Source organism: Chelonoidis abingdonii, chromosome 26 (genome assembly GCF_003597395.2).
Source record: "Chelonoidis abingdonii isolate Lonesome George chromosome 26, CheloAbing_2.0, whole genome shotgun sequence".
NCBI lineage: Eukaryota > Metazoa > Chordata > Testudines > Testudinidae > Chelonoidis > Chelonoidis abingdonii.
The window spans coordinates 11,904,587-11,917,172 of NC_133794.1; the positions used below are offsets into that span (position 1 = coordinate 11,904,587).

The window sequence follows — 12,586 nt, forward strand, 5'->3', positions numbered from 1 at the left end:
TTCTGAGTAGGAGTAAGCCAGTCTATTACAAGAAGTGAATTTGCAGCATATAACTAATTAGCCATGGTTAAAAAAAAAAAAAAGTAATTTATCACTTGTGAGAGGCAGGTGATGAGCACAGTATAAATAAGTGATTGGGATTATCCCTATATATGCCAGGTTCATATTCCACTGGGGTTCTGTGGAAGCTATTGCATCTCCAGCACAGTGCATGCTTGGAAATTCAGTGAAGTAGGGAGCATCATTCTGACTTCAGGAAATCTGAAAAGAAAGGATGGATTTGAGATAGAGATGGGTGAAACTCAGAATTTCTGTTCCACGGGAAATTCTGACATTTAGAAATTTTTCTTTTTGTCCTGAATCAAAAAAAATGAAATTTCAAATTTTCCCTTTGAAATGAAAATTTAGAAAAATGTCATTTTGGAAGTATTGAAACAACCTTCTTGGACCATTTCATTTAGATAGAGGGTGAAGTATTTCATTTGGACTTTATCAATTCAATCTCATATCATATACAATAAATAAAATATTATACGTAATACGATGCACAAAATGAAATACTTTGACTGTATGTGACAGAATGGTAGCTGTAGTACCCTAGTCACTTAGGGAGTTGCTAACAGAGATGATTGCAGACAATTAACCGGTTATGTGGAGATTGTTGATACTTGGGGGGCAATGATTGGGCTCATGGGTGATGAGCTCAGTAAGGGAAGCTATATAATTGGCAGGAACAGGAAGTAAGGGGGAAGAGCAGAGAGAGTTAGATGTGGTAGAGAAAGTTGGGTGAAAGGCTTCTCTTGACACATGCCTGTACTGTGTTCTGCGATCTTGAGACTCTAAAGATTAAAGATCCACATGGGGAAAAGAAATGGACTGTGTCTGTTGTGAGTGCGACAGCCCAGAGGGGCCAGGCAGCCTGGCACACTGGTTAGTGGAGACACTGTATCAAAATGAACCACTTCAACCTTAACAAAACCAAACGGTTTGATCATTTTTGGTTGAAAATGTTAATGAAATCGAGATGTTCATGCAAAACATTTTGATTTTTGTCAGATCAGCACTTTCCGACAGAAAACTGTTCTATCAGAATTTTTTTTGACCACCTCTAGCTTTAAATGTATCTGTGCTGAATGTGCCTCTTACCCTTGGCACGCTGGGGCCTTTAATGCTTATTCCTAAACTTTCTGCTATGTGCTGTAGCGGACAATGCCATTTATGGCTCCCTGGTCTTTAGAACAGATCTGTGCCTCCAGGATAAGTAGAGCAGCCTGGTGGTTGCTCTAATCTATACCAGTTCAGGATGGGTGGAGTGCTATATGCTCTGGCCACGCCCCCAACATCTTCCTCCCTGCATGCTACGCAAGTTCTTTGGTAGGTCCACACGTTTGTGGCTTTATTTTTCAGTCTTACGTTTGATTGAAAACTTTCAATCAAGACTACCCCTTAGCCCAGACGCCTTTCTACAGACTGACCCTACGCAAAAGCTCATGTCATAGGAACCAGTTCAAGAAGCCTATTTATCAAAGATCTTTTAAACTAAATGGAAAGAAAAACTCCCTTGAATTTTGTAGTGGTGATGGCCCTGCTTGCTTCGAAGGATATAGCATCCATGTAAATGCCAGCTGGGACTGACCCAGTCCACAGATCTCTCTGATTCAGGTGCAATATCTTTTAAAAACCGCATAGAACCTTTCCGCCTGTGATGCGTATTTTCAGAAGCCAGTAGAATCAACCCCCACTTGCTGTTGGTATGTGCCGCTCTGTCCCATTTGTCATCAGAGCTGAGAGTCATATGCCTCTTAGGGGTTACCAGATGGACTAACTAGCAGTATTTAAGTGACCATTGTCTCCCCCCCCCACCCTTTGGCTCAAAGACTAGGATTGAAGTATTTCAGGGCTAATCAAGTTTTAAGTTGACTTCTTTTTTCTTTTTTAATCAAAAGCTATTGCTGTAAAGTTTCTCTCTATCCCCGTGGCTCGAATGGAGCATGCGGCAAACTTGGGGCTGAATTCAGCGCTATCTGTGGTGAATTTGGTCCTAAATCTGATCTGGACACTGGATTAGATAAGAAAAGTATTGACTAACTTCGCAGCCTGGTGGCAGACTTGAAAACCACCATGACATCGGAGAAACTGCAGGTAATAGATGCTTGGGCTGCTGCTAAAAAGAATGGGGATTTTAAAAAGAATAACGATAATAATAAAATGTAAAAAAACAGTGGCAAACCTCATTATCACTCTCGGAAATGAAATGCGCTAGGTTCTCAGCAGGAGTGGGGAAGAAAGAGAGAGGTGTTGCATTGGAAGGAAAATGTGTGAGAACATTTCAAAGGGATATAGACAGGAATGGGTGTTAGGAGAATAGAAAAACGAAAGGGTGCTGCAGTTCAGTACAGCAAAGGGGATGTTGAAGGAATAAGGACCAATGAAAGTATGCAGTTAGTTTGTGCGGCTAGAATCCTTAATATGAATATCCTGAATAGAGGATGTACTAGACAGATGTGTGTCTGACAGCTGCTAGAAAGCAGAGGCTCGCTGAGAATAATAAAGGGGGTACATTTATATGCGGTTCTGACATTTCCAGGTCCCAGTCTCTGATTCAGGTCAGGGTTATGCACCTTCATAACTCTAATATGATAGGATTCAGTGTCCACAAACTTCTGTTGCAGTTGAGTGGCTTTGCCACCTAGAAAGGGTGTAGCATCCTGGCCAAACTTCCCCCTTTAGGGAATGCTTAGTAGGAGACTATGGAAAGAACTGCTTAGGTTTCCTGCCATTCCCTGGGATTTCTCCAGGGGAGCAGGTGATTAGGTCCTTTGTTACTGCTAGAGAAATGTTACATGTGCCTCAGCTTTCCTCTGCTGCCCCATGGGAACTCAGAGCTCCTGTTCTCGCTTCTGTAATGTGCTGCTACCGCTTCTCAGAGTGGGGTGGAGGCTACAAAAACACTTCCCTGCTCATGATGGTTATTCCTGTGCTGTAGGTAACTTTCTCCCCTCTAGCTATGACTCTACCCTTCATGACTGTCCTTGACTGATCAGGAATATTGGCTATTGTATTTTGGCAATAGCCGTCGATTAGGGCTGGTAACTTTTCCAAATGGGATTTACCTCCCAGGGAATCTTGGAATTTTTCTCTTTATAGGGATTTAGACCCAGACCTTCAAAGGTATTTAGGCTCCTAATTACCATAGAAATCGGTTACAGATCTGGGCCAAAGTGCTGGTGAAAGGAGCCAGGAGTGACAGCCCTGTCGGATGAAATGTCTCTACTTATCCAGCTGGGTGCTTATATTCTCCCAGTCACAAGGGCTTTTCAGGGCTCAGGCCCCTCTGTGGTAAACGTTTGTCTCAGATCTGGACTTTAGCGTACAAAATCTGAGTGTTTACTGTGACCTCCCCCAAGCTCACTACCAGCTTGGATTTTTCTTCGCTGCCACCAGATAAGATTTAGGCTCTTATCAGCCTGGGTTCCCCAAATACTCCTTGGGGGACCCCCTCTGTGGCCTCCCCAACTTCCTTTGGGAAGACCCCCCACGACTCAGAAATCTAGCGTCTACCGGTAAGGAAAATCCCCCCTCCCTTCCCTCTCTTCCGCGTCCTGCTCTGAGCCACTGGAGGGAATTGATGCAATCTCCTTTACATCACAATACCAAGAAAACCTTGTCTCCTTTCTCTCCAAAGAGACAGTTTCAAACACAGGGAAACTAAAGTGATTCTTTCTCTCTTTCCCAGTAGCCTGTTCCCTCCCTGGGAACGATAGGAAATAACGCACAGCCTGGCTTTTCCCCTTCCTTTGCCTCACTAGGAAAGAAACTTCCACAAGTTTTAAAAAGAAAACTTATATATAAAAAGAAAGAAACTACAGAACAATAATACTGCATTAAGAGATCCAATACAGGCTCTTGTTTATAGGAAAAAATGAAAACCAGTCTGATTAAAAATTAGCCAATTCAAATCAGTCCAGCAAATCAACATTCAGGTCAATACAAATCAAAGCACATCACAGCCGATTTACTTTGTTTCCTTTTGTACTCACAGACTTTTAGTTAGAATATTGAGATAAGATGGAGTTAGAAGAAAAGCTTGTTTACTCACAGCCGAGGAAAACAAAAAAGACCCCAGAACAAAGCCAAAAACCTCCAGAGGTTCCCACCCTTACTTTTGAAAAATCCGGTTTCCCGATTGGTCCTCTGGTCAGGTGTTTGGTTCCCTTTGTAAACCCTTTACAGTAAAAGAAAATTAACCCTTACCTTACCTATCTACTTATGACACCCTCTCAGGAGTCTAATCTGTGCCCTTTAGAATCAGCTGAGAAGCTCCTGTAGACTTCAGTGGTGCAGTAGGATCAGACCCTAAAAGGGGCAGGGAGGAGATAGAGCCAGGGGCCATCTGATGGAGCTGGTTGGGCTGCAGAGTGAGCAGAAGATGAGCCATGTTATGCGGTGGGGATGGTGTGCACAACAGCTGGTATCCCCCTTACTCAAGTCTGGGTATTAATGGTAGAATCTGGCCCAAAGTTTGGAACAGGATCAGGTTGTTTATACTGCAGCTATCCCCGGAGTATAAGCATTAGGGGGCCTCAAAATGACAGCTCCTGACTCGCTTCGTGCTGAGCTCCAGTCTGGGTTTCCCATTTGTTCTGTTCCTCATGTGCTAGATTTTAAAACAATAATCGCAGAGACCTAGTGCCTGATCTGCAGTGTCGGAGAAATCCAAGCAGCGCCTTGTGAACACACTCTGCCGTTATTGCTGGTGGGAAGTTATCACTGTGTCTCGAAGAATCCCTGGAGAGTTTATATTTTTATCGCTGTTCCATTTTCTCAGCTACGACTCATCGATCACTAGGGTGGAAAAGAAATGACAAAATTGCAGCCAAAGCACTTATACTCTGCAGTTTTCTGTCTCTCTCTGTGAGCTATTGCTGAATTTAAACTCAAGCTGATCTTTTTCGTTACTTAGCCCAGGTCCAAGCTAGAAAAGCTTTGTTGGTATAGCTATACCAGCAAAGCCTGCTAGTGCAGACCTAGCTTAACTCTCCTCTGCCGTGATACCCACAAAAACACCTGACAATTGTTAGACAGGTGGTGTGCTAAATGGACCAAAGCACTTTTATGCTGGTATAACTGCATCTAGAGTAAGGTTTTTGCTGGTATAGAAATGCGGCAACCTCCCTACCCCGAACCAAAAGACCTACCCACCCACAAATCACACCCTTGTAGACATTACTTACCAGCAAAAATTTCTAGTGTAGATCTGGCTTTAGATTCACACTCCCTTACCAATGTTTTACACATCACCTGTGAATTTCACACATTTAGTCTACCTCAGTGTAATGGGGTCCAAACTGATCTAAGTTACACATGGAAGGGGTTGGAAAAAGGTGCGAATTATATCCAGTTAGATTCCCTTTGACTCACCTCTGAATTGGCCCCAAGTCAATATTTGCCAACAGCTACCACACTGTAGTATCCTACATTACCAGTGTCCTCTTAGAACTGAGAAAGTAAATACATATATTGACCCTGTGGTATCAGGTGGCAAATATTGATTTTTGAATGGCAACCACTGTTGTTTTAACTCCCAGAAATAGTCATTTTTTTTTCATTAGCAAATATAGGGCAAAGGGTTCACCAAAGCTACATGATGCAGCGTTCATGCAGACTATTTTAGCAGCCTTAGTGGCTGTTGCACTGTATCTGCTTCGTTAGTTAAGTTGCACTGGATTCATAAAAGGGTGCAATGCATTGAGGTGTGGTGTGCAGGTCACTGTAGTATTTCCATGATCGGCTGATGTGTAGTGTATGTCACATGGATAATTTCATCCACTTTATGCTTTCAAAGCTGGCGTGTTTTGGTCAGCATGCAATAGACATCCCTGAATATGTGTTTCTGTTACCCCCCTGATACTTGAATATGTGGGCGATGTAACTGAATGGGCTACATAAATGTGATATCCACAGTCTTGAGCACGGTAAGCCTCTCGCACCTTGCATCTTCCCAAATGCTAGCTCAGGCAGGAATACAAAGGGCAGGCAATGCCACTGAAAGGCCTTCTATGAAAAACAACTTGCGCTGAGGAGTTTAAATTTGCGTTACATATAGTTTTTCAGCAGTGGTGTGGAGCTACTGTTTTTATTTGCTGCCTTTAAGAAGGGCCAGATAACACACATGCTAATCAGGATCTGTCTGATGTCTCAGAAATAAAGCCGCTTACTGTCTGGGGTGGTTCCATGCCTGTCTGAAACCTTGCCAGAGGCGATCTGGGTGACTGTTGCTAAGAAGGGACAGACAGAGGCAGAGATAGTTACAGGAGTAATCAGGAAATGCAAAGCCAACAGGTCTTGTATAATAAGCCTGCTGCTAGGTAACGTTAATTAATTCTGCAGAATAGGACCAATTTGCTTTCTTGCAACAAAGTAGTAACAAGTTTACTCTGAAATCGGAACTTGTGGGGCTACAAAGCATTAATTCTCGTTCCCAGACTGGAACCACCTCTGGTATTTCAGCTGTTTCCTTTTATTTTTAGTCGCCATCACTAGGATTCTCCAAAGAATTAATGTTGCTTATTTACAAACAACATTGCTTGTTTGAAATAATAATGCAAAAGAGAAACAAACAACCCCCCGCCAGCACCCACGCTGACGATTCCAATTTAATGTCTTTTTCTGTGGAGTTCTAATTCTCTTTTTAATGAAACTCCAGCATGTTCAAAACATCAACATGCTCGGGGCCTTGTTAATATGCCAAATTTAAGCATAACGTGTTAGCCTCCATTTTGACCGGGTTTGAACTGGAGACCTCCTGAACTTAAAAAAGCATCAGCTATTATAACTTGAGCTAAAGCTATTGCAGGGTTGTATGCTCTGTGGATCAGACACAGAAGGGAGCCAGTAACACATGATCACCACTGGGTTACAATAGCCCATCTGTTCTCAGGTAATGCCCCAGGCAGCACAACTCTTACTTACCTTATAATATGGAGCTATACCTCTATTATAGAACTGGAAGGGAACCTTGAAAGGTCATCAAGTCTAGTCCCCTACCTTCACTGGTAGGACCAAGTACTGATTTCACTCAAGATCCTCAAATAGGCTTTTCAAGGATTGAACTCACAACCCTGTGTCTAGTAGGCTAGTGTCCAAACCACCAAGCTATCCCTCCCTGTGCTGCACTCTGTCTGTTCAGCTGTTTGCTTCTGGATCCCTCAATCCTCCCCTATTCTCCTTGTTAATACGGTTGCATCCAGAGGCCCTAACCAAGATTTAGGCCCCATTGTGCTAGTCCAGTAAGGGACCATCCTTGCCCCAAAGAGCTTGTGGTCTAAGGATCTGGTGAGGATTTTTATGGTAAAAAGTTGACTTGTTCCAGCTGCCTGTCCCCTGTTAGATGTTGCAAATCTGTTTGGGGCACCCCACACAAGTTGCAGGAGTCTCTAGACTTTGTTCTTTCCAAGGGTCCCAGTTACAGAGTGTATTTTGTAACAGAATCCATGCATGCTCAGTGTGCTGCACCTGCATGTCCAGACTGGACTGGGAGAATGTGCTCCCCTATCCTCTGATAGAGAGTGAGGTGCAGCAAACATCAGCCAGGCTGGCGGGTTCAGAGCTGAGTGATTTGTTTGCTGCTGCCAGTTTTAAGGGCTAGCCACCCAGAAAGGCACGCAGGAAAAAAATTCCAATTCAGGGACAAAAGGGTGGAGGAGTGTGGTGGGAGTGTGTGAAAATGAAAGGAGCTGCTTCTGTGTATCCCTTCGGAAGCAGATGGAGGTGTTAATTACTTCTCCATTTACAAGGTAGTGCACTATGGATGTTGACATAACATATGCTTTTAAATCAAGCTAAGTGTTCTTCTTTGATTTGAGCCAATTAATATGTATAAGCAGCGTTCATTGTAGTTTTCCTGCTTCCATAAAGCAGCATTACCAACTCTTGCAATTATATTGATTTTCAATGTTTTTTCTTAAAGCTTCAGCTCCTGGAGCCACTTAATTATGTGAAAATCTCAGCTCTTTTTAAAAAATTTGAGCCAAGAATTTGTAAACGTAAACCCTAAAAACACAAGAACACCAGAAGACAACTAGAAAAGATCCTCAATGTCTTGTAAGCTAAGGGAATTGGACAAATTCTGAAACAAATGCAAAATAAAGAGTGAGCACTATTGTACCACAGAGTCTTTCTTTGCTCTTTACAGGTGAAAAAGTTTTGCTTTTCTTCTGGGAAATTCTGTTTACAGCAGGTTTTTACTCCATGTGTTTGCACAACTGACCTTCCTAGAGAGAAAAAATAAGGATACTGTGGTGTATTTTTTCCCTGTTGAAAGAGTCTTAACTATCAATAGCAGAAATGTATCATGAAGAGAGGGACAAAATATTATCAAGTTTTTCCAGAGGGTGCTGGTATTAAGCCACAACTGCAGCATAGGTCTGAAATGCAGGTGGCTTTGCTTCTTTGGTCAGAAGTGGGTAACCCCTTTCCGCCACACTGATGAGAGGGAGAAGCAAGAAGGACTCTTGTGTGTACTTACCGGTTGCTGCTAAGCTTCAGTTCTGTAGCTTGTCTCCTGTGATACTGAGAAATAAACCTTTTCTCTGGCCTGAATCATTTTGGGAATTACTGCATGTGTAACCCGCTGTCAGTGTGTGTCGTGTCCCCTTCTGTGTGTTTTTTGTTTGTTTGTTTGTTTTTACCAATATAGTCCTAGTATGGACACAGATATACCAATTTAAAGGTGCTTTATAGCATAACTTATTCCCCTTCCCCTGTGGGAATAAACTATACCAGTATAAGCTCACTCAGACCAGTATACCTGCTTCCACACTAGAGGAGCTTTATTGATTTAACTATACTGGTATAGTTAAAGTGGTACAACTTTTGTGTATAGACGAGGCTTGAGGTTGGGTTAAAAATCATGAGCTTTACCTCTTCGCCTCCAAAAGATTGGGATCAATTTATTTATCTTGTGTTTTTCTTAACTTTTAGGGTACAATTGCCTCCCATTTTTGAGCTTTTCTTTGTAACTATAAGGGCTTTTAAAAAAAGAAAGCTGTGATTGCATGGGAATCTCATGACTTCAGAAGTGGTGGGCCGAGTCTTCATTTATTCACTCTAATTTAAGGTTTCGCATGCCAGTAATATGTTTTTAGAAGGTCTTTCTATAAGTCTATAATATAGAACTAAACTATTGTTGTATGTAAAATAAATAAGGTTTTTAAAATGTTTAAGAAGCTTCATTTAAAATTAAATTAAAATGCAGAGCCCCCCCCCGACCAGTGGCCAGGACCCAGGCAGTGTGAATGCCACTGAAAATCAGCTCATGTGCCGCAGGTTGCCTACCCCTGCGCTAGGGCTTTAAGAAAACCACCAAATATCTCAAGACTCGCAACAAAATCATGAGAGTTGGCAATACTGTGATCCATTATGTTGTTGATATTTAAATAACAGCCTTTCACTGAGCTCCTTGCTTCTTCAAGAGTTCTGCTGGTCCCAGTCAGGATTGGGGTTGCATTGTGTTAGGTGCTGTTCAAACACATACGAAGACACGTGGTTGAAGTTTTACCAGTGGGAGCAGAGTTACACCAACGCTGCTTTTGAGAATCCCCTGCTGTGCTCCTAAGTGGACCTGTGTCAATAGTGGATCTTTTGATGCATTGGCAATTCTGAAAAATTAAAAAAAAAGAAAGAAAAATTTGGGTTTGAACTGAAAACAAAATGTTGGGTAAGATAAAAGTTGAAAAAATCATTTTGGATGGAACAAAATGTTTCATTTCTAATTTGAGCCTTTTTGAAATGTTTCAGTTGTAAAAAAATAAAATAAAGGAAAGGACATTTTGAAATGGAAATACTTTGTTTTTTTGGATTTTTTTTTTTTTAGTTTTCGACTGAATTTTTTTTGGCAGAATTGCCATGTATTCATGAAATGTTTTGATGCCACCAAATCTGCATTTTTTCAACCACAAGGAATTTTGGTTGATAAATAGCACCCTGCTCTCCTCCTAAGTCACTTTGAAAATCTTGTGCACAGTGAGTAAAATAGGAAATTGCTTCTATCTAGTTGCCCATTTTTGTTTTGTTTTTAAACAGAGAGTTGACGAAGAGGCGGTGGTGGATCAAGGTGGGACCAGTAATGTCGTTAATATTCATTATGAGAAAGAAGAGCTGGAAGGTAAGGTCGAAGGCTGCAGCTGATAACTATATTTTTCAGTTTTTCTAATACATCATTAATGTCTAGCTAGATGGAACCTGGAGTAAATGTACTTCTTGGCTAATAAAGTTCCAGATCAGATAAATGATTGGCCATAACTCAACTTCCATCAGTCTCTTTGCGATTGGATTGCCCATCCATTAGCGCCGTGAGTTACTTTTCCTTACACAGCTGAGCCCTGGTGTTCCATGGTGCAGTAGTTTACACCAGTGCAAAGCGATGTATACATTGTCACCGTTCGGGCTTGGCAGCATCTTACACCCACTGTCGTAAATGGCAGCACGAGGACAGAACAACAGAGAATCAGGCCCTTTTGGATACAGTTGAACTTTGCATTGCTTATTCAGCAGCGGTACGTTTTTGTATGAGTTGGAAGACAAAATTCACAAAGAGCCACTGCCTGGGCTGTAAAAGAGCCTCATTGCCATCGGTCGGGCCGTGCAAAGGGGTGTTAGTGTACACAAGACTCCTGGCCATTAACTGGCCTCGCGCTAAAGAGAAGCAGTGGGACTTGAGAGCAGATCTGGGCAATATGCGTGTAGTCCGTGATTTGTCATTTGACAAACTGAGCCCTGTTTCTGTTGGCCAGTTATCCATGAATAAAATGTGTTCCTTCTCACAACCTGTTCAGCCGTGGCATGCAAACCCTGCCGGGGAGCCTTCTGCTGAGAAGCTCTCAAAGGAAAGCAACAAATAGAAACCCAGTTAGTTTACCCACAAATTAGCTGACCCAATGCTAAGCAGTTCCTATTTACACGGAATGCCACATTGTATCGGACATTCCGTTCATTGTTGTGAGTTTTTAATTGTGATGATTATTTTGGTCATGCGTAGGGATCAACTGAGCATGTGGGCCGTTGTGTTAAGTCTTATACAAACTTAGAGCAATGGATGGAGGTGCAGAGACCGGCTAAGGAGAGGAGAAAAGGGTATAAGAGCATGTCTACACTTAAAACACTGCTTCAGTGCCTCAGTGAAAACGTTACTATGCAGATGGAAGAGCTTCTCCTGTCAGCGTAGCTAATCCACCTCTGTGACATGGCTCTGTCTACACTGGGGGTTAGGTCGGTACAACTGCGTCGTTCAAGGGCACGGATTTTTCACACCCCTAAGCAAAGTACTTACACTGATGCACATTTATAGGATAGGCCTGGTCGGAGTGATCACGGTGATGGGTTGCAAACGGCACGTTAATACCATGAATTTTGATTTTTAAGGAGTGGGGAGTTTTTTGGAGGAGATTTCCTAATAGAGAGACGAGGGAAGGGAGAGGGGATGCAGAGGGGAATAGGGCCGGGTGGAAGAGGGAAAGGAGAAAGAATGTGGGGAAAAACAGCCAAGAATGTGAAGCAAGCAGCCAGAGGGAGAGAATATCCAGCTGACAAAGTGGACAAATCTCCGACGACATTGCTCCATGTACTGCACTGCCTCTATGCCGTGTCCTAACACAGCCGAGTGTTTTGAGTAAAGACCTTGTGAGGGCTCAAAACATATTCAGAAAAGGAGAGAGAGCCTGTAGGTTCTGCTGACTCTGCCTGCGTTGTTCAGGCCAAGGAGATACATCACACAGGCTGTGTCTTCAACACGCCTGGCCTAAAGATTTTTGCACTTGCCTTGCACTGGTGCCGGTGATGACACAAAACACAGGGCAACATATAACCCGGCCTTTTGATTCTGGCTCCATCCTCTGTCCCTGCTTTTACAGATTTCAAAGCCAGAAGAGGGACCGCTATGATGACCAAATCTGACAGCCTGCATAACAGAAGCCAGAGAATCTCATTAAATGTCAGGTTCAATTCTGGCGAAATGGGCTTAAATTAGTAATAAGAGAGGCAGCAGACATTCTTCATATTTTTTAAAAAAATTATAAATAAAGGAACAAAAAAGCCTCCAGAGGAAACAACATTAGGGTGGGATGACTCATCAGCCTATTTTCTCAGTCCAGCAGGTAGAAAAACCCAGCTTTGATAGGCCACTGGAATAATCTGAATGCTTAAGGTGTCTGGCTATGATTTGTCTAATAGTTTATTATCAGGAGATTGGCTTGATCTCCTCTTGTGCTATGCCTTATGCAAGCTTTGAAAATAATTACCTTCTGCCTCTGCTTAATGAGCTGTCGGGAACATTGTCCTATTGAAGTTGCAAATTGCAAAGAGGTTTGTTTCCTTCTTAAGGGCTTTTTAAATCAAGCCGCTGCCTTGTTTTGGAAACTTTATAATAATAAAATAAACCAGATATGTCAGACCTAAAATAGAACAAGTCCATGACCTTTAAGGGGCCCTGCAAAAATGGCTCCTTTGCAGATATCTGGCTGACAGTTGAGAGAATACAGGGCTGGCCTTACCATAAGGTGAACTGAGGCGACCGCTTCAGGTGCCAGAC

The 12,586-nt window shown here is 42.5% G+C and overlaps 1 protein-coding gene across 1 annotated transcript in view; it reads left to right on the top strand.

The window, feature by feature from the left end:
- The first annotated feature begins 10,086 nt into the window (after positions 1-10,086).
- The window catches only part of SLC4A8 (solute carrier family 4 member 8), a 44,381-nt gene continuing 41,881 nt past the window's right edge, over positions 10,087-12,586 (top strand). Inside the window, exon 1 of the mRNA XM_032786825.2 lies at positions 10,087-10,165. The gene's annotated coding sequence lies outside the window, so the exon portion shown is untranslated. The remainder of the gene's footprint in view (positions 10,166-12,586) is intronic.